The 23,289-nt window shown below is 44.3% G+C and overlaps 1 long non-coding RNA gene across 2 annotated transcripts; it reads left to right on the forward strand.

Annotated features, from left to right (window-relative positions):
• Positions 1-5,246: 5,246 nt before the first annotated feature.
• On the forward strand, positions 5,247-19,552 carry LOC132209389 (uncharacterized). 2 transcript variants are annotated; one of them, XR_009445482.1, is made up of 5 exons: positions 5,247-5,434; positions 6,541-6,672; positions 13,833-14,044; positions 15,576-15,689; positions 17,973-19,552. It is a non-coding gene; the product is annotated as an uncharacterized LOC132209389 (long non-coding RNA). The 2 variants fall into 2 exon arrangements; XR_009445481.1 differs by lacking the exon at positions 13,833-14,044 and having other exon boundaries at positions 5,257-5,434.
• Positions 19,553-23,289: the final 3,737 nt, after the last annotated feature.

Here is a 23,289-nt window from a genome sequence, read left to right on the forward strand (position 1 = left end):
CATGGAACTATGCGCCCACTAACAGGACACGTTTTCCAGCAATACTCTCCAAGGGCTTACCATTTAGAGTACAAGTCCTGCCCTAATTTGAATTCCAAAACACAGCACATCACATTTATTCAAAATAAACTCTATCTACCACCTCGTGGCCCAGTGTCCCATCTGAACAAGATCCCATTGTACTCTGAAGTAACCTTTTTAAGTGTCCACGACATTTCCAATTTGGTGAAATTCGGGCTGGAAGTTTTCAAGGTCAATTAGGGCTGATCTAGCTACATTAAAATCCCAAATGAATTCAAAAGAAAGTCTGATTTTCCCGAAGATTATAAAACAATGTAGACATTTGTAATGATCTATCGAGCTAATCACTGTCTTTGATGTTGTGGGATATATTTGCAAAACGCAGTTCAAGCATAAAGTGAAAGAAAAAAGCAAAATCTCAGGTCACAGATAATTTAGATAACTCAGCATTTGAGAAGCAGCTGGAGGAGCATTCAAAATGCCAGAGCCTAGTGGCTGTAGACTTCTAGGTAAGTGTGATTAATGCAGTTTTGTTTGTTTGACTGGAATAGACATGCTGAGCTGAAGGTCCTGTTTGTCAACTGAATGACTCTCTGACCTTAATTTTTGAAAACAGAAAATACAGTCTTACAATTTCCATATGTTGTGAGCATCAAATGTTGAGGATTACGCTGTCCAAGGCCACACAGCATCCTGGTTTGGATATATATCATTGTCCATTCACTGTCACTTGCTCAGAATCCTGTACTTCTCCATGAAACATATCTGTTAGTGTCCCTGGGTTTCATCATCATATTCTGAATGGGAATTAGACAGAGGCAATAAATGCTGCTCTTGTCAATGAAACTCATCTCACCAGAACAAATAAAAGTAATCTGTTCTATTAAAGACATATATTCAGCCCAATCTGTTTACTAAAGCAGTTTTAATGAGAATTTAACTTTGTTCTATTCCTCTGTTCTTTCTGGAAAACCATGAAACTTTCCCGAATATTTTCATAGTGCTGTTTAAAAATCGGATTTGGAAGTTGTACCCATTGTTCTGAAAGGGAGAGCCTTCGTGGCCACATGAATTCTTTCCTTATTTTCCAGTTTATGAAGACAATAGACGTACAAACTTGGATCAGAAGTAAGTGATCAGAAAAATCAAACCCAGTCTGCCATGCCATGAGTTCTTGAAAGATCTGGATGTGGCCTCAAATAAACATTCCTCTCCACCCCTTATAACATTAGTGTGCCATTCTTAGTCAAGAATCTTTCTACCTCTCCCTTAAGAATATTCAATTTTTTATCCTCCATCTCTCTCTGGAAAGACTTCCATAAGCACACAATCCTTTGAAAGGGTAAAAGAAATAAGTCACCATTGTCTAACTGAGATATTCTCCATTTTACAGTCCATCCACTGTTCACAAATGGAAATATTGTTTCAGCATTCAACTTGAAAAGACTGCTCAGAATATTTTGGGTTTAAACAAGACCATGTGTCATTCGCCTAAAGTCCAATAAATCCAGGGCCAGTCTGGTTATGATTTCCTCTGAAGATAAATATTTCTCACAGGAATCAGTTCAGCCAATCATCTCTGGATAGCTTCTGATTTCATCGTGCCCACAGTGCTCTCAATGCAGTCTCACCATTACCCTGGAAAAGCTTCCAAAAACTTCCCTCTTCAGCCTTGAAACTGCTCGACCACATCCTGAACAAACCAGGTACTACTGCCACATCACCTTTCTGCGTCCCTGCCTATGGAACCAGATCATCCCCGTTGGACTACAGTCCACATTCAAGCCTTCCCAATTTGACCCCGAACGTGACAATGTCTACATCCAGAACTTCAGAAGCGTTCAGTACATTAAGACATTTCAGAAGTGTTTCTCCCTGTGCCTCCTGAAACACACACTCGCAACAATGCGCCGGCATCTCCAGGCACTGCAATCCAGCCTTCCCCAGCTCAGAGCCTCCCTCTCTCAGACCTGCAAAGGAGCTCTGTTTTCTTTTATTCTTCGTAGGATCCACAACCTGAACTCACAATTCTACTCAGCTTTAGTGGACACAAAAAACCATAAGTACAGTAAACTTACTGGTGCCTACCATCCAAAACGGGCTTCCTCCACCACCCAAATCGCCAACCCTACCCAGGAACTCCCCCACAATGTGCCCGCCACCATTGGCCATGTGGCCACTGTCGGAGCCACCAGGAAAGATGTCACATCCTCCGCCGCCGGATACACCGTTTCCAGGACAGTGAATGCCACTGCCTCCATTTCCGAGTCCAACACCATAGACACTGAGGACACACCTACCGTCACCGCGGCTGCCACCTCTTACCATGCTCCGCCCACCGCCGATGCAACTCCACCCACTGCCACCGTACGTAATTCTGCCCACTGCTGACGCTGACGCAACTCCACCCGCCATTGCCGAAGCAACTCTGCCCACCGCCTCCACAGCCAGCAGCTCCAGAGGAAACAGAAAAACTGAGCCCTGCCAAGTCTACACCTTCCCTTCCTTACTACCCCCCTTACTGAGGACGAACGGTCAGTCCTCAGTAAAGGGCTCACCTTTGTCCCCCTCCACCCACAATTCAACGAGAACCGCTCATGCTTGGACGCTGAGTAGTTTTTCCACCGCATCCGCCTCCACGCTTACTTCTTCAGTCGTGAGCCTAACCCTCCCTCTACTGGCCCCTTCTCCCTCCTCCAACGCACCCACCCCTCCTGCACACCATCCCAAGACCCCCGACCCTCCCTCAACCGCTTCATCATTAACTGCCGTCATGACATCAATCGCCTCGACCTCTCCGCCCCTCCCACTCACTCCAACCTCTCCCCTGCAGAACGTGCAGACCTCTGCTCCAATCCCAACCTCACCACAAAACCCAAGGACAAGGGAGGCGTAGTTGTAGTATGGTGCACTGACCTCTACATCGCTGAGGCTGTATGCCGACACTCCTACACCACCTCCTACTGTCTCCTTGATCATGACCCCACGCCCGATCACCAAACCATCGTCTCCCAAACCATCCACAACCTCATCAACTCAGATGACCTCCCACCCACAGCCTCCAACCTCATCATTCCCCAACCCCAAACTGCCCACTTCCATCTCCATCCCAAAATCCACAAACCTGCCTGCCCTGGTTGACCCATTCTCTCCGCCAGCTCCTGCCCCACCGAACTCATCTCCACCTATCTGGACTTCATTTTCTCCTCCTTTGTCCAGGAACTCCCTACCTGCATCCGTGACACCACCCACACTCTCCACCTCTTCCAGAACTTACAATTCCCTGGTCCCCAAAACCTCATTCTTACCATGGACACCCAGTCCCTGTGCACCTGCATTCCCCATACAGATGGCCTAAAGGACCTCTGCTTCTTCCTGTCCCACAGGCCTGACCAGACCCCCTCCACTAACACTCTCATCTGCTTAGCCAAACTCGACCTCACACTCGACAACTTCTCTTTCAATTCCTCCAACTTCCTACAGATGAAGGGGATGACCATGGGTAACCGCTTGGGCCCAAGCTATGCCGCCCTCTTTGTAGGTTACGTGGAACAATCCCGCTTCCGTACCTACACTGGCCCTAAATCCCTTTTCTTCCTCTGTTACATTGACGACTGTATCAACGCCGCCTCATGCTTCCAGGAAGAGCTCAAACAGTTCATCCACTTCACCAACACCTTCCACCCCAACTTTAAGTTCACGTGGACAATTTCTAATACCTCTCTCTCCTTCCTTGGCCTCTCTATCTCCATCTTCAGCAACCACCTAGAAATCGATATCCATTTCAAGCTCACCAACTCCAACAGCTACCTAGAATACACCTCCTCCCACCTACCTTCCTGCAAAAATGCCATCCTCTATTCCCAATTCCGCCACATCTGCTCCCAGGACGAGGCATTCCACCACTGTGCATCTCAGATGTCTTCATTTTTCAAGGACCACAACCACCTCTCTCAGTGATCGAGAACGCCCTCAACCATGTCTCCTGCATTTCCCACAACTCATCCCTCACACCCCCTCCCCGCAATAACAACCAAAACAGAATCCCCCTCCTCCTCACGTACCACCCCACCAACCTCCAATCCAACGCATCATCCTTCGACACTTCAGCCATCTGCAATCCAACCCCACCATGAAAGACATTTTTCCCTCCCCACCCTTATCTGCTTTCTGGAGGGACCACTCTCTCCATGACTCCCTTGCCTGCTCCACACTCCCCTCCAGCCCCACCACACTCGGCACTTTTCCCTGCAACCGCAGGAAGAGCTACACGTGCACCTATACCTCCCCTGTCCCCCCCATCCCAGACCCCACATCTGTTATTGCGGTATACTGCATCCGCTGTTCCCGTTGTGTCACCCTCTACATCGCGGAAACCAAGTGGCGGTTTGGGGACCACTGTGCAGAACACCTATGCTGGCTTCACACTCAACAACTGCACCTCCCAGTCGCAAAACATTTCAAACCCCCCTCCCATTCCTTCGACGACATGTCCATCCTGGGCCTCCTGCAGTGCCACAACGATTCCACCTGAAGGATGCAGGAACAGCAACTCATATTGGGAAACCTGCAGCCCAATGGTATCAATGAGGACTTCACAAGCTTCAAGATCTTCCTACCCTACCGCATCCCAAAACCAGCCCAGATTGTCCCCACCTCACTAAACCTGTTCTTGCCCCAACCTATCCCTTCCACCCACCCCATTTCCTACCTCCTAACCTCATCCCGCCCCTTGACCTGTCTGTCCTCTATGGACTGACCTATCACCTCCCTAACTCCCTACCTACACTCACCTTTCCTGGCTCCATCCCCGCCCCTTTAACTTGTCTGTCTCCCCTCCATCTATCTTCTCCTCTCTCCAACGTCTATCCACCTCCCCATCTCGCCCGATTTATTTAAGCCCCCTTCCCCTCCCCAACATCTGATGAAGGGTCTAGGCCCCAAACGTTGGCCTTCCTGCTCCTCTGATGCTGCTTGGCCTGCTGTGTCCATCCAGCCCCACACCTTGTTATCTCAGATCCTCCAACATCTGCAGTTCCTACCATCTCTGTTGGAAAAGCTCAGAGATCATGGGAACTGCATTAAAACTGCCCGAAACACCAGCTTTTGTGCCCCTGAGATGCTGCTTGTCCTGCTGCGTCCATCCAGCCCCTCACTTTGTTTTGGTGGAAAAGCTCAGCCTGTCTGCAGCATCTGTGAAGGATCAGGCAGAGTTTAACGTTTCGGATCCGGGGACCCGCCCCCAGAATTGTGGCCTCGTCCTCTGATTGGTTGGAGAACAAGCACATCCGGGGCCTTCTTCCTGTTCCGCCTCTTGCTTGTTATTGGTCGTTAGATGTTTTGGTCAGCTATGGAGCATGCGTATTGGGAGGGATATCCGGAATGAAATGGTCCTCCATGAGAGCCACAAGCGGTGAGTACAGGTTGAAGGGGAGGGCAGCTTCGGTGCTGTATTCGAGTAAGAGGGCTGCATGACAGCTCAGTTTAGGTCTCAAGTCTCAAACAGGGGTCTTCTGGTGCTGCGTGTAGATTGCAGAGAGCCTCAGGCTTCCTCCCTGAAACAGGCCCAGACTGTCCTGTGAGAGGGAAAGCCCTGTCAGGTTTTACCCTGTCAAGCCACTTCAGAATGTGATTACAGCAATGAGAGGTGTTCTCAGTAAAGCAGAACTCCAATGTGCACTCATTGGTTAGAGGTCTTTCCACTGTGACCTGTGTTAGCACCCTCGCTGAGTTTTTAAAAGTCATTTTGGCTTGAACCTGTGAGTTGAACGGTGACGTCTGGGCTGTGAGCAGCAGTTGTGCTTAAAAAATACAAAATCAATTATTGGTTTCTGAGGCCAGGCCTGAAAGTTAATTGCTGGATGTTTCTTATTCAAAAACTGTGTAGACTCTTGGCCATTAATAAGGTCAGCATCTGAGAACAGGTGCCAGCAAGTCTGGGAGGGAACATGGTCAAACAGAAGGACTTTACAACAGGGGCTTTCTGAGAAAAGGTATTTATCTGCTGATGTGACAGGGTAAAGATTTGACAATCCTCTGTCCATGTGAAACAGTGCATCATGGAAACTGCTTATGTAATGTGGTCAGTTTTGTTTTTTTTTAATTTATCTTGTGACTGTCTTTGGTGTGAATGGGGCTGGTATCAAAAGCTAATGATTTAAATCATTGCTGTGTACACTGAAGACTGTTTGCAATATGCTTGTCCTCGTGCCTGAGACTGATGGAAAAGTGTCCGTCTTCATGCACATCTTTGCTGAGCTGACTGCTGGTGTGGCAGAGGCTCAGAGAAAGACCAGAGTGGAGGGAGAGAGCTGCACAGGGTGTGGCTGTGTGGTTTGCATATTGGGGTTATTCTTCGCCCATCACCCCAACACAAAATCCAGCCAGTTGTTTCTCTCATTGTCCCTCTTCCCCAACTTTACCCCCTCCTGTACCCCCAGCCACTGTCCCACCCCACAGGTCCCCCAGTATCAGCAAACGTCCAAAGATATTTCTGACATACTATGTTGCTTTTCTCAGGGCATTCAACAACTTGAAAACTGGATTGAAAATGAGAGACAGAGCAGCCACTCCAGAAGCTTCCAAAATCACGCTGCACCTTCTTGAACTGCTGCGATCCATGTGGTGACGTAGCTCCCATGTTGCAATTTGGTAAGGAGTTATAGGATTTTCATCCAGTGGTGATAAGGTTGTGCTGATATTTGTGTCAGTTGTAATCATTTTGTTCTTATTCCACCTTCACCATATTAGAAACATAGAAAATAGGAACAGTTGCAGGCCATTGTAGCTTTTGATCCTTCTCCGATAGTCACTTTGATCATGGCTGATCATTCTACTCAGCCTCTTCCCACGTGATAGTCATACCCTTTGATCCCTTAAGCCCTCACAACTATAATATCGTCGTCGTCGTCATCATCATCAGCATCAGTGTTTGGCCTTAACTGCTTTCTGTGGCAGCAAATTTCACAGGGTCACCAGTCTCTGTTTTTTTTAAAAAAGGTTTCCTCATTTCAGCCGTTAACAGCTTAGCCCATGCCCCTAAGATCTGACTCCCTGGTCATTGACAACATCCGTCCTGAATTTAGGCTTGTTAGAATGTTATTGGCTTCTGTGAAATCTTTCCTCATCCTTCTAAACTAGGGCGGCACGGTGGCTCCGTGGTTAGCACGGCAGCCTCACCGCACCAGGGACCCAGGTTCGATTCCAGCCTCGGGCAACTGTCTGTGGAGTTTACACATGCTCCCTGTGTCTGCGTGGGTTTCCTCTGGGTGCTCCGGTTTCCTCCCACAGTCAAAAGATGTGTAGGCTAGGTGGATTGGCCATGCTAAATTGCCCGTAGTGTTCGGGGGTACGTGGGTTGGAGGGGGATGGGTCTGTGTGCGATACTTCAAGGGGTGGTGTGGACTTGTTGGGCCGAAGGACTGTTTCCACACTGTAGGGAATCTAATCTAATCTAAACTCCCGTGAATTTCATCCTAACCAATCAGTGCTGGACTTATACGTAAGTCTTGCCATTCCAGGAATCAGTCTCATCAACTTTGTGAATAGCGTCCATAGACAGAACATCCTTCTCCAGATAAGAATTCCAAATTTGCACATACCATCCCAGGTGTGGTCTCACTAAGATCCTGTACAATTTCAGCAAGACATCCCTGCTCCTGTACTCAAATGCTGTCACTCTGAGGGTCAAAATACCATTAGCCCTCTTTGCCCCCCGTTGCACCTGCATGCTTACTGTCAGTGACTTGTGTTTTCCTAGTTTTGTAATCCAACTGGATAGTCTTGAACTTATCCACATTATATTTCATCTGCCTTGCATTTTTGCCCCACTCACTCAACTCCAAGTCACACTGAAGCATGCTTGCATCTTCCTCACAGATCACTGTCCTAATCCTACAAGCTTGCAGATACGATATTCAAGTTTTCTCATTTAAATAGCTAATAGACGATGTGAGTACCTGGCGTCCATCACTGACCCCTACACTATCACACTGGTCACTGGCTGGCACACAGAAGCAATCAGATCTCATATGCTTTAACTTTATTTGCTAATCTCTTCTGTGGGACCTTTTGAACGCCTTCTCAAAGCGCACATGAGCATCATCCACTGGATTTTCAACTCCAAATGAAACTTTCCAGCAGTTTTGTCCAGCATGACTTCCCTTTCATAAATCCATACTGACTCTAATTCTGTTACTGTCTTCCAGTGTTACATTAAGGTCTATAATTCTCAGGCTTCTCCCGACATCCCTTCTAAAACAAAGGCATAATATTAGCCATTTCTGGCCATCTGGCGCCTCACCCATATTTATAGATGATACCAACATTTTTGCAATTTCTTCCCTTCCCATAATGTCTTGGGATACATTAGATCAGGTGCTGAAGATTTATCCATCTTCATATTTCCAAGACATTTAACTCTTCCTCTCCTGCAACATGAACTGTTTCCAAAATGTCAAAAATTATTTGAGTTCTGCAGCCTCCTTCGTTCCAACTTGTCCATGCCGACCAGTTTCCCAAACTGAACGAGTCCCACTTGCTTGTGTTTGGTCCATATCCCTCTCAACCTTTCATATTCATGTACCTGTATAAATGTCTTTTAAATATTGGAAGTGTACCTACATCTGCCACTTCCGTTGGCGGTTCATTCCACATAGAAACAACCTTCTGTTTGAAAGAGCTCCCACTTGTCTACCTTTAAATCTTTCTCCGCTCCCTTTAAAAATATACCCTCCAGTTTGGACTCCCCTCTACAAGGGAGAAGACCCTTGCTGTACACATTATACCCCTCATGATTTTATAAACCTCTCTAAAGTCATCCCTCAACCTCCTATTTTCAAGTGAAATCCTAGTCTCTCCTCATAACTCATACCCTCCAGTACTGGTAAACTATGGACTGTAAGTGTGGCATGAAGCCACCCAGAGTAGAAAGTTAATCCAACCACGAGAAGCATCACATAGTCTCCATCTGTTTGGCCCTTCGTCAAATAGTTTGGCAAAAGGGACTGTCCAACTTCATACATAGAGAGTGAACGTTTCAGCTGGTTTTCTCCAGCCCCCTAGTCTTGAAATACCTCACGTGAATGAAAAGGGAACTTCCATTCACCTTATCTGTACTCTTCATGATTTTATAAACATATAAGTCCACGCCTCCAATTCTTAGACTGCAGTGGAAAAAGATCCCAAGCGATCAAGCCTCTCCTTAGGACTCAAAGCCTCCATTCCTGGCAACATCCTGATAATTTTTTTCTGAACCCTTCCAAGCATGATGATATTCTTCGTATGACAGGAGATCCGAAGTAGACACATTATTCCAGAAGAGGCCTCACTGATGTTCTGCACAACTTCAACATCACATCCCAACTCCTATACACAAAAGATCTGAGCAGTGAAGGCAAGCAGGCTAAACACCGACTTAACCACCCTTTCTACATGTGATGCCAACCTCACAGAATTAAGGGCCTGAACCCTGAGGTCTCTCTGTTCGACAACACTAACCCCAAGACCCTACGTTTAATTGTCTACGTCCTGATCTTGTTTGTTTTACCAAAATGAAATAACTCGCCTTTATCCAAATTAAACACCACCTGCCATTCTTCAGCCTGTTGACCCTATAAATCAAGATCTCTTTGTAATCTTGGACAGCCTACTTCGCTGTCCACTATCCTGCTTATTCTGGTGTCATCTGCAAACTTACTGACCATGTCTCCACTATTCTCATCTAAATCGCTTTTTTATATAAAGTCAAACAAAATTAGAGCGAGCACTGAACCCTGTGCAACACCTCTGGGAACAGGCCTCCGGTCTGATAAACAACCCTCCACCACCAGTGTCTGTGTCCTGTCACTAAGCCATATTTGTATCCAGTTGACAAGCTCCCCCCGAGTCCCATATGATCTAACTTTACTAATTAGTCCTCCTTGTGGAACATTGTCAAAGGATTTAGTCTTCTCAATATAAACTACTTCCACCACTCCGCCCTCAATTATCTTCTTTGTTACTTCTCCAAGAAAATCAATCAACTAATCATTCCTATCTCTCCAAATACATAAATCCTACATTTCACAATTACCTTCAACTACATACCCAAAACCGAAGTCAGACTCTCAGCTCGATAGTTCCCAGGCTTCTCCTTATGTCCCTTAAACGAAGGCACAATTTTAGCCACTCTCCAGTGATCTGGCACCTCACTCGTAATTATAGATGATACAAATATTTCTGCAAGGGGGCCCCATGTTTTCTCTTTAACTTCCCACAACATGGTTTGATGCACTAGAGCAGGACCTAAAGGTTTAAAGTCAGAGTGTAACACAGCACGGAAACAGGCCCTTCGGCCCAAACTGGTCCATGCTGACTCTGTTGCCCACTCAACAAGTTCTAATTGCCTGCATTTGGTCCACGTCCCCCTACAAACACTTTCCATCTATGTACCTGCCCAAATGTTTTTTTTTTAATTGTTCTTTTTGAGCCTGTCTCAACCACTTTCTCTGGCAGCCCGTTCCAAATATGCACCACTCTCTATGTGAAGAAGTTGCTCCTCGCATCCTCCTTAAATCTGCCCCCTCTCACCTTAAATCTGTACACTCCAGTTTCCCATTCCCCATCCCTGGGAAAAAGACTACATGCATTCTTCCTATCTAAGCCCCTCATGATTTTATCCACCTCAGTAAGGTCAGCTCTCATTCTCCTACATTCCAAGGAATAAAATCCAATCCTGGCCAACCTCTCCTCAGAACCCAGGCCTACTATTCCTAGCAACATCCTTGTAACTCCTCTTTGCACATTTTCCAGTTTAGCTATGCCTTTCCTGTAACAGTATGACCAAAACTGTGCACCGCACTGCAAATGTGGCCTCTCCAATGACTTGTACATCTTTAATGTCCCAACTCTTATAAGCACTGCCTTGACCGAAGAAGGCCGGCCTGCTAAATGCTTTGCTCACCACCCTGTCTACCTGTGATGCTGCTTTCAACCAACTATGTACTTGTACTCCTCAGTGTCTCTGTCCCACAATACTCCTCAGAACTTACGATTCACTGTATGGCTCTGACCTCGGTTGAACTTTCCAAAGGCCAACACCTCACACTTAGCTGTATTGAATTTCATTTGGCAATCCTCAGCCCACTTCCCGCTGTAATTTTTGATAACTTTCACTGCAATCAGTGATACCTCTTAATGTTGTATCATCCGCAAACTTACTAATCATGCTGTGTACATTCACATCCAGATCGTTTATGAAAGTGAAAAATAACAAAGGTCCCAGTACTGACCCGTGTTACACCATGAGCCACAGGACTCCCGTCCAAGAACCAACCTTCAGCCATCAGGCTCTTATTCCTACCATCGAAAACATGAGCTAGCTCTCCCTGGATCCCGCACAACCGAACCTTCATGACTAGCCTGCTGTACAGGTCCTTGTTAAAGGCCTGACTAAAGTCCACATAGACAGCATTCTCTGCCTTACTCTCATCAATCCTCTTGCTTACCTCTTCGAAAAGCATGAATAGATTTGTCAGACATGATTCTTGTGCACAAAGCCATGATGACTATCCCAAATCAGACCTTGAATATCCAAGCATTTGTGCACCCACTCTCTGAATATCTTCTTCAATGCCGTGTCTACCACTAGTTCAATGGACTGTAGTCCCCTGGCTGGTTTTTGCTACCTTTCTTAAACAATGAGACAACACTAGGCACCTTCCAGTCTTCTGGAATTTCAGCAATGGCAAAAGATGAAGCAAAAATCTCTGCAATTTCTTCCGCAGCCTCCCGCAGTGTCCGAAGCTGGACTTCATCAGGTCCAGTGGATTTATCAACCTTAAAGTGCTTTAAGGCTGTAAACACCTCCGCGATGGTCCAGAACATCCCCACTTACTTCCCTTTTTTTCCTTAGCATCCATGATTCTCTACTTAATAAACACTGAGAAGAAATTCATTAAAATCTCCCCCATCTCGGTGAACTGTTTTCAAACCAAAATATTTCTACTCCTGACTTGTCTAGCCTCCATTTCTTTCTCAACAGTAAAAACTGATGCAATATATTCCTTTACGATCCCTCTCTCCTCCTGTGGTTCAACACAAAGTTGACCTTTTTCAACTTTATGGAGCCCTGCTTGCTCTCTCGGTGCTCTCTTCCTCTAAATGCACTTGCAAAAACTCTGAATTATTCTGAAGCTTATTTACCATGGCAGTTTCAAGTTGCTTTTTTGCCGTCCTGACGTCCTGTTTAAGAATTCCCCTAACACTATTTACACTGTTCAAGATATTCATTTGAGCCAAGTTGTTTGCATCTAATAATTTATTATTATTATTTTCTTGACTGAAACCTGAGTATCTTTTTCACCCATTGTTCTCTAATCCTACCAGCTGTACCTTTCACTCGAAAAGGGACATAATGACTCTGAATTATCACACTTTTGAAAGCCTCCCACTTATCAGACATCCTTATACCTGCAGTCTACTCCTGATACCTTTTGAAAGTTACAAGAACAGAAGTTGCTGGAACAGCTTACCAAGTCTGCCAGCATCTGTGAGGAAAAATCAGAGTTAACATTTCGGGTCAGTTGATCCTTCCTCGGAACTTTTGAAAGTTCTTGTCTTATATCATTAAAATTTGCCTTCCTCCAATTGAAAACTTGTAATTTTTTTCTGGAAGACACATCCTTTTCAACAACTGTTTTAAAACTGATAGAATTACTATCACAAGATTCAAAGTTTCTCTGTTCTGCCACTTCAGTCACTTGCTGTGCCTTATTAACCAAGAAAAGCTTTTTATTTTCATAGGAACATTGATTTATTGGTAAAGAAAACTTTATTGAACACATTTCACAAATTACTCACCATCCAAATCTTTAACACTCTGTCAACCCATTTAAATGTTTGGAAACTGTAGATCACTAACTATTATAATCTTATTATTCTTACACCTATCTGAGATCTCTCGGCACATTTGTTCCTCAATTTCCCTCTGACTATTAGGAAGCCTATGGTACAATCCCATGAGATGATCGTTCCTTTTTATTTCTAATTTCAACATATGTTTTCATTGGATGGTGTTTCTAAAATATCTCTTCTGGTGATAGCAGCAATGTTTTCCTTATTAATAAAAGCTACTCCCTCACCTGTTTTGCCCCCCTTTCGATCTTTCCTCTGAAATCTGGAACATTATTACAGGAAAAATATCTTGCAGGAGTTGGATGAAGTGGAAAAATTCTTCCTACCAAAATGAATGGAGCAAAATATTCATTAAATGGAATTCTGAAGTGCAGAAGAATTTAAATTAAGAAATTGAGTTTCAGAGTTAGTGTGCAGATATAGAATGTTATCAGAGGGTCATACAGCATGGAAACAGGCCCATCGATACAACTAGTTCATGCCGACCATGTTCCCAAACTAAACTAGTTCCATCTTCCTGCGTTTGGCCCATATTCGCACTCAACCTTTCAAATTCATGTACTTATCTGAATGTTTTTTGAACATTGTAACTGTACCCACATCCACCACACTGAGCACTCTGTGTAAAACAAAAAGTTGTCCGTCATGTCCTTTTTAAATCTTTCTCCCCTCATCTTAAAAAAATGCCCCTGGTTTTGAAACCCCCCACCTGAGGGAAAATACCTTTGCTATTCCTTATCTGTGTCTCTCATTATTTTATTAACCTATATAAGGCCATCTCTCAACCCCTTAGCTTCCAGTGAAAGAAGTCCCAGCCAATCCAGCGTATTTTTATAACTCAAACCCTCCATTCCCAGCAATATCCTGGTAATTTTGACCAAACCCACTCCAGTTTAATAATAATCTTCCCATAACAGGACGACCAGAGCAGCACACAGTCCGACCGAAGAGGACTAGCCAACATAACTTCCCAAGTCCTGTACTCAGACCTGAGCAATGAAGACAAGTGTGCTAAACGCCTTCTTAACCACCCTGTCTACCTGTGATGCAAATTTCAAAGAATGATGTACCTGAAACCCGAGGTTTTTTTCTGTTCTGCAACACTACCGAGAGCCCAACCATTAATTGTGTAAGTCCTGCCTTTGTGAAGTATTGTGTTGTGGTAAAACAAACATTTATGCAGATAAAATTCAATCTGCCATTTATCAGCCCATTGCTCCAATTGATCAAGATCTCTCTGAAATCCAGAAAGCCACGAGGCCATCTCCCTTGTTATGACAACAAGTAATAATCAATTAAAAGATGTTCTGCTTCATTTGTACAAGGAAGGGGTCAGACCAAATCTCAAATACCGTATCAGGTTTTGGCCTTCCGTTCTTTTATTCAAAGTGTCTCAGAGGAGGTTTACAAGATTGAAACCTGCAATCAGTGGGTTGTCTGAGGAAGATGGACTGGGCAGGAAAGATGGTAAAGGATTTGTCAGGAGCTGCTGATTAAAACAGGAAACTCATGTGAGCCAGGATATAGGGTGTAGTGAAGTAGAGTCTGTTTGGGTTGAGCTGAGAAACACCAATGGACAGAAAATGACCTTAGTGCTGCATATGGACCCCAAGCTGCAGTAATATTGGGGAAGGCATTAGGGTGGAATTGAGAGATACAAGGCATAAAGTTATGGCTTTAATTACAGGTGACTGCAACCTACTTATAAATTGCCCAAATCACACTGTACCAGTACAGTGCAGGAGGAATCCTTAGTGTCTATACGGTACAATTTTATGAATCAACATGTTGAAGAAGCAGATGGGTTTTGTACAATGAGGATGGAATAATTGACAATCCAGTTGAGTATGGGCCCTTAAGGTTGGATGAGTGACCACAATAGGATAGAATTCTTCACAAAGCTGGAGAGTGATCATGGGATGTGCGGGAGTGGAATGTCTTATCGTGGGAGCAGATGCAACGGAGGCGGAGGAATTGGGAATAGGGGATGGAATTTTTTGCAGGAGCGTGGGTGGGGGGGAGGTGTATTCTAGGTAGCTGTGGGGGTCCTGCACTTTGTAACAGTACAGTGCAGGAGGAATCTTTAGTGTCTATATGGTACAATTTTATGAATCAACATGTTGAAGAAGCAGATGGGTTTTGTACAATGAGGATGGAATAATTGACAATGCAGTTGAGTATGGGCCCTTAAGGATGAGTGACCACAATAGGATAGAATTCTTCACAAAGCTGGAGAGTGATATTGTAGTTTCTGAGACTCAGGTCCTGTAATTAAATGAAAGAAGTTAAAATGGTATGAGACACGAGCTAGTTGTGATAAATGGTGAATCAGTGTTTAAATGGATGATGGGAAATGGGTCATGACAAACATTGAAAGAGGACAATGACAAGCTGTGGAAGTTATTCATCGCAGCCTGGCATAATAACAAAATGGGAAACATGATCAAACCACAGCACAGAAATGGAAATGAACAGGTATTAAATTTAAGGAAGCAGCATACACAATTAGGCCAATAAAACAACTGACAACAGGATTGGGAGCAGTTTAGATTTCTGCAAAGGGAAACAAAGGGATTCAATCAGAGTGACAAAACAGAACATGAGTGCATGCTTGCAGGGACCATACACCCAATAAAATGTTGTTTTATATTCATTTACAGGACATGGACTTTGCTGGCTTGGCCAGAATTTATTGCCCATCTGTGATTGCACAGAGGGCTATCAAGTGTCAGCTGCATTGCTGTACGGCTGGAGGCACTCACAGACCAAACCAGGTAAGGATAACAGTTCCTTTCCCTGAAGGATATTAGTGAGCCAGATGGGTTTTTCCTGACGATCAACAACGGTTTCATGATCATCATTAAACTCTTAGTTGAAGATTGGCAGTGAAAGACTGGTCAAGAAGAATATAGGGTCTCCTTACAAGCAGAAACAAGGAATTTATAATGGGGTGCAAAGTGATTGCAGACCAATTAGATATGTCTGACGTTTTCAATAAGGAGGATACAAATAACGTCCCAAAATTAAGGGGGATCACAGGGTCTAATAGGAAGGTGGAATCAGTATTAGTAGGAAAATGATATTGGGACAACTAATGGGATAACAGGCAGATAAATCCCCAGACACTGATAACCTTCATCTCAAAGTACCTTAGGAAGTGGCTGTAGAAATAGCAGATTCACAAATGGTTTTCCTCCAAATTCTCTAGACTCAGTTTTTATGGATTGGAGGATCGCTAATGTAACCCTAATATGTAAGAAGGGAGTGAGAAAGAAAACAGGGAATGTGCATAAAATTGATAGTTGAAAAAATATTTTCGGGTCAGCTATAAAAGATGGAATAACAGTGCACTTGGAAGGTAGTGTCAAGATCAGCCAGAGCCAGTGGAGCCTTTTTCCGTGCTGTAGACTCTGCGTTGGACGTGAATTCCCTCTACACCACTCACCATCCTGACTTGGAAATGTATTGCTGGGTCAAAATCCTGAATTCTCTCCCTCAGAGCATTATGCGTCCACCTACCATTCATGGGCTACAGTGGTTCATGGACACAGAACACTGCCACCTTCTTAATGACAATTAAACACAGCCAGCAATGCCCACAGGATTTTGTTTAAAAAAAAACTATCGAGGCCAAGTGGGAAGGTTGAATTGAAGACTAAATAGATCAACTTTGACCTTTTTGAAGCTCGAGAGGCAGAATGGATAACTGATTCCTAATTTGTGTGTTCTCTACTCCTATTAAAATGCATCATCTCACCAGGAATGATGTATTCCCTGTAAGTTGGAAGGATGACAGCTGATGTGATTAAAACTTTTCAAATGTAAATTGAAGCTGGTCGGGGTGTAGAGAGGAACTAATCCACTGGGTGAGTGAAGTGGGAGCACAAACACCCTCCTCACCCACAGTAATCAGACAAGACTTGAGCTTCTTTGTCCTGCGGTTTATTCAAACGTAGGAATGAGGAACAAGTGTGGGTCACTCGGCCCCTCGAGCCTGCTCTGCGACTCAATAAAATCACTGCTGATCTAATTTCAACCTCTGCTCTATGTGCCTATATATCTCAGAATATCTTTCATTGTCTTGGTCAACAAGAATCTGTCTCTGCCTTTAAAAAAAAATAGATGCTGCATCCACTACCTTTTTACGAAGGGAGTCACAAAGATTCTCAGCCCTCAGAGAAAATAAATGTTCCTCACTATTTCAAATGGACTCACCCTTACCTTTCAACAATGACCCTCAGTTCTAGATCCTTCCACAAGAGGGACCATGTTTTCACCATGCATCTGGTCAGGTCCCCTCAGGATCTTTCATGTTTCAATTTAGTCTCCTCTTTCTTTTCTAAACTCCAGACAATACAGGCCGAGCCTGTATTTTCCTCTAGATCATTCCAGATATTAGTCCATTGAATCTTCCCTGAAATGTTTCATAACAACCTTCTTTAAGTCGGGTGACCAGAACTGAACACAGTACTCCAAATACAAATCCCACCAGTGCAAAAGGGGAATTAATTATCGAAAGGAGGACCATGAATTCCGACTTGCTTACAGGAATGCATTTTCAGCAAGCCTCGGTCATTTACACGTATCCAGTTACAGAGTGACACAGGTTATGGTCAGATAGGTGTACGGTTTGTATTGTTACACCGACAGCATTGTTGTGGTCTCACTGAAACCTCCCACTCTGGCTCTGCACAAATAATGATTGGCTCTGCAGCCAGTTCCCACAGCCTGATTTGTCCTGTATTTTTCATCTTCTGTCCTTTCAAAGATATCAAATGATCCAAGTGAAATAGCTCAGCAGGACTGACAACATCTGTGAAGGAAAGAACAGAGTTAATGTTTTGAGTTCGGTGACCCTTCCTCTGAACTTCAGAAAGGATCATCAGACCTGAAACATTAACCTGTTTTTTTCATTCACAGATGTTGCCAGACCTGCTGAGCTTTACTAGCAAATTATTTTTCACTCCTGATCTACAGCATCTGCAGTTTCTAATGATCCAGGTGACAATCTAGCAGCTTTCATTCTACTTTTAACTGTTGTAAATTTATTTTTCCAGGGAATTGGAAAGGAAGTATTTACTGACAGGCTGCTCAACTCAAACTTTGGATCAAGAACTGTCAGATTCACTTCATTCTCAGGAGCTTTGAACATTTAAGGAACAAGTGTCATTCACAGTGAAGAGAAACCATACAGGTGGTCTGTGTGGACAAGCCTTCAGTCAATTGTCTGGCCTGTCGATACGTAAATGCAGTTCCCTGGTTTCTCTGTGCTGTGCGTGTCCTTGTCTTTGTCCAGATTGGGCGATCAGGTGAATTCAAGTCAATGCAGAGAGAAGGCCTATTTTTTTCTTGTTGTGAATGTGTTTTTGTTCTTCCTTATTCTCCCATAGGAGGTGGGTATCACTGGTCAGGACAGCATTTGTTGTTCATCCCTAATTTACCTTGAACTGATGTCAGACAGCAGATAGGGGTCAACCATGTTGTTGTGGGCCTCAAGCCACTTGTATGCCAGACCAGGCAAGGACTTCCCTTCCAAAGGGACATGAATGAATGGGATTTCAGGAAATTAAAGCCATGGCCTCTGTTCCTGAAATTCAAGTTTACTTTCCAGATTTTATTCATTGAATTTAAACTCCAGCAGCTGCTGTGTCTCAGTCCCCAGGGATTATCACCACTGCACTGCTATCTCTCCGCTGTATTGCCTTACTGTAGAGGATAATGTTCACTGTTCAGATCATCCCAGAGTGACAGAACAGGAGAAGGCCATTTGGACCATCACACCGGTGTTGGTTCTTGTTGAGAAAGGGATTGAGTGAAAGGAAAAAGTACCAGCTGATGCATGTTTGCAACATTTACAATGTGTGTCCATGTCAGGATAAATGTGGTTTAATGTAGATTGAAGTGGTTACTGAGAGCAAGAAGCTGATGCAGAGACAATGTGAGCAAAATTAACTTAGCTGCTAACAAACATCAATTTGTTGGTGACGACAGCAGAGAATGGTTTCAATCCAGTGACCTTCTGGGTAATGGGCCCAGCATGCTCCCTTTACACCACGCCCTGCCAGGTAACTCAACTGGAACACATTTGACTTCCTTCTTGCTTTCGAATGGCAGTGCGCGCACACACACACACAAACACACACACAAACACACACAGACTCACACACACCAATGTATGATTAACTTACACACAATGTCACAAAGCTGCATTAGAACATTATTCAAACGAGCCACCACACACTGCAGCGCAGAGCAGAAGAAAATCACCTATACAGCGTATTCAAAAAGAATGGGAACCCTATGAACACAGTCTGCCGATTCCGCAGCAATAAACCCAAACAAACAGGCAAAACGGGCTCAGAAACCATAACCACGCTCCCCTACATCAAAGACATTTCCGAAATGACTGCCAGACTACTCGGACCTCTTGGCATCAGGGCAGCCCACAAACCCACCAGCACACTAAAACAGCAGCTAATGAACTTAAAAGACCCTAAACAGACAACAAACAAAACAAACGTCATCTACAAAATACCTTGCAAGAACTGTGACAAACACTACATTGGACAAACTGGCAGAAAGCTAGCCACCAGGATACATGAACATCAACTAGCCACAAAACGACATGACCCACTATCATTCGTATCCTTACATACAGATAAGGAAGGACACCACTTTGATTGGGACAACACATCCATCCTAGGGCAAGCCAAACAGAGACACGCACAAGAATTCCTAGAGGCATGGCATTCCAACCGGAACTCCATCAACAAACACATTGGCTCCAAATCAATCTACCATCCCCTGAGAAAAAGAACAGGAAATGACATCACCAACCCAAGGAAACCTAACCGGATAAATAGAACGCGGGACATAACGCCAGTGCTTCATCGGAGGCTCACTGATGATGTTACCTAGAATGATGACGCAACGTCTGAAAAATAACCTTCCAGCTCAGCGAGCAAACTCACATCCAGAACAGTTCAAGATCCAACAAAAGAAGCTAGTCTTTTTACAAATTCTGTTCATACCAACATCGCTCTGTGATATTTCCCACAGCCTGATGACCTAATATTCCCTGCTCCATGTTAATAAAAGCAGCTCTGGGTGAGGTTCAAGTTCACAGCCTTGGCATTTTACGCACCTCTGTACCATCACAGAAGGACCGCACGCTCACCGATTGTGTGATAGGAACCACAAAGTAGCCCAGAGCGCTCATTGCCATTCCCCATTTCCCGTTGTATCCTCGTATCTGGGCCACTGCGGCTCTGATTCCAGGCCTGGGAACTGGGATTATCTGGTCTTCTGCAGCAGTACCTTGTGCGAGGGAATTTTGGTGAGGTTGCTGATGTGAAACAGACAACAATAGAAGGACACAGTACGGCCTCACACACTGGCCACACTGTCATACATCAAGAATATATTAGAAGTGACAACAAGACCCCTCAGACCACTGAGAGTCATGGTGGCCAGACACACCCACAGCCGCTCAATGACAAACACGTACAAGAATTAAAGATCCCATTCCCACAACATGCAGAACCAATGCAGTTTACAAAATACCATGCAATTACAACTGTAAACATTACATCGGACAGACAAGAATAAAACTAGACATCGGAATTCAAAAACTTCAACCAGCAGCAAAACGGAATGACAAACTCTCCTCAATATTGAGACACGCAGACAATGAAGGCCATCAGTTCAACTGGGACAAGATAACCATAGTAGCCGAAGCCAAACATAGACACACACAGGAATTCCTCGAGGCATTGTTCTCCATCCGTCATGCAATCGTCAAACATAAAGAATTGGACCCCATTTACAAACCCACACAGATCAAAACCAGAAATGACACTCCTCACCATAACAGAGCAAACAGTATAAATTCCAAGTGGAGGAGAAAAACATTGTTTCAACGGAGGCTCTACTGATGATGTCATGTAGCATGGTGATGAACCATCTGAACAAGAACAAGCCAGCTCGGCGAACAAGTCAACAACTCACCCACAAACTGAGCTATAAATCTTTGCCAAAACTTTGAGCCGAGTTCAGCGTGAGAGCTGAAGACCAGTTTTCCTGTTTACCCTGGTACACAGATCACTCCGGATCAATCACCCACATTGACAATCATTTGTGTGTTGCCCTTTCCATGTCTCACCTTGGTTCAGCTTTCTGAGGGGTTCCATGCAATTTTCATTTTGCACATTTTACTGCGGAGAGTTTTGCAGCCTCATTTCAAGACCATTGAGTTTACAAACAGAAAGAGACCATTCAGACCATCACCTCTGCTCTGCCATTCAATGAGATCCTGTCTGATCTGCACTTTGTTGCCTTTCCCCATAATCCTTGATACTTTTATTGCTTAAAGATCTGTCAATCTCAGCCTTAAATATACTTATTGGCCCAGCCACAACAAACCTCTGCTGCAAAGAATTCCACCAATTCACAACTGTCTGAGAGAAAATTTCTTCCTCATGTCTGGTTTAAATATGAAACCCCACTCTGACATGAGATATTCTGGTCCTAGACTGTCCTAGAACGGAACCAACCTTTCTGCAACCAAACCGTTAATTCTCCAAAAAACCTGCATGTTTCAATAAGGAGCAAGGTTTTTACTTTGCAGTACAGTGTTTGGGCAGATGAAGGAAATGAATTCCAGAGCTTCAGAGCGTTAGAAAAGGATTTGCAGATCAGAAACTTGCTTAGATACAGCAAGATCTAAGCGTGCCACTTGATTCTTTAATCATTCATCACTGGATAATATTGGTCTTTGAATGTCAGTATTGAGAAAAATAAAAGTAACATTAAGTTACTTCCTTTCATCTCCCAGTAACTATTGCCCAATATCTTAAATCTCTGTTTCTAATAATTTTACGATCAGTGAAGAGGAACAGCTGCTCTTTACCTACCTGATCTAAATCTATCATAAACCTAGACACCTTTGTCAAAGATCACCTCAGTCTCCTTCGCTTTATGCAGAAAAGCTTCAGTTTCTCCAACCTGACCTTACAACTAATATCCCTCAGTTCCTGAATCATTCTGATCAATCTCCTTTCAATCACTCCACAGACCCTCACATCCTTGGTGCACACCACCCGTTTGTGCAGACGCGAATGCTCTGTGTTCAAGTGGGTGATGTTATCACACACGGGCAATTGCTTAGTGACATCACCCCAATTCATGGGCATTTCATGAACTGTGGGTTTCCTCTGACCCCAATGGTTCTGATGCCTTTTGAGCTGCAGACTCCAGCATTTGGTTTTAAAGTTGAAGACAATGAATTTATTTCAGTATTTTTAACCAGTAATGTACACATTTTGTATCAGAGATAATGGGAACTGCAGATGCTAGAGAATCTGAGATAACAAAGTGTGGAGCTGGATGAACACAGCAGGGCAAGCAGCAGATTAGGAGCACAAACCCTGACGTTTCGGGCCTAGTCCCTTCATCAGAAAAGGGGAATGGGGAGAGGATTCGGAAATAAAAAGGGAGAGGCGGATCAAAGAGGGAGAGTGGAGAAGATAGGTGGAGCGGTGAAGGCAACGGAAAAACTGCTCGATGTCCAAACATGTTTGGTATTCGTTGATGTGTGTGTAGAGGGGGATAAAGGTGAGTCCCTGACTGAGGACTGACCATTTGACCTCAGTCAGTGGGAGGTCTAGGGGTGACGGTGAAAACTCGGCAGGGTTCAGCGTGGCTGTCTCCTCTGGGGCTGCTGGCTGTGGAGGCGGTGGGCTTTTTGGCCTGCTGTGTTCATCCAGCTCCATGCTTTGTTATCTCATGTACATATTTTGCTTCACGTGCTGTTCTCAGTTATCTGACTCTGGTGTTGGTGTGATGTAAATCACGTCCCACTAACTTGAGTATTTTGCAGAGGTGACTAAGAAGATTGATGAAGGCAGAGAGGGTAAACATTGTTTGGATGCACTTCAGAAAGGTGTGTGAAAAGGTTCCTCATGGTAGACTGGTTAGATCACATGGAATACAGTGGAAGCTAGTGGTTTGGTTCCAAGACTGGCTTGAAGGCAGGAGGCACAGAGTGATCGTAGAGTGTTATATATCGGACTGGAGACCTGTGACCTGTGGTTTGTCACAAGAATCAGTGCTGGGACACTGCTTATCCATAATTTTATATAAATCATTTAGATGGAAGCATAGGAGGGATGGTTAGTAAGTTTGCAGATGGCCCCAAAATTCATGTTGTTGTGGACAGTGAGGAATGTTATCGCAGAGTACAACGCGACCTTGATCAGATGGGCCAATGGGCCGAGGAGTGGCAGATAGAGTTTAGTTTAGATAAATGTGAGGTGTTGCGAATTCGTAAGGCAAACTAGGGCAGGACTTATAAGTTAATGGTAGGGCCTTGGGGAG

The sequence above is a fragment of the Stegostoma tigrinum genome, unplaced genomic scaffold (genome assembly GCF_030684315.1).
Source record: "Stegostoma tigrinum isolate sSteTig4 unplaced genomic scaffold, sSteTig4.hap1 scaffold_90, whole genome shotgun sequence".
In the NCBI taxonomy this organism is placed as follows: Eukaryota; Metazoa; Chordata; class Chondrichthyes; order Orectolobiformes; family Stegostomatidae; genus Stegostoma; species Stegostoma tigrinum.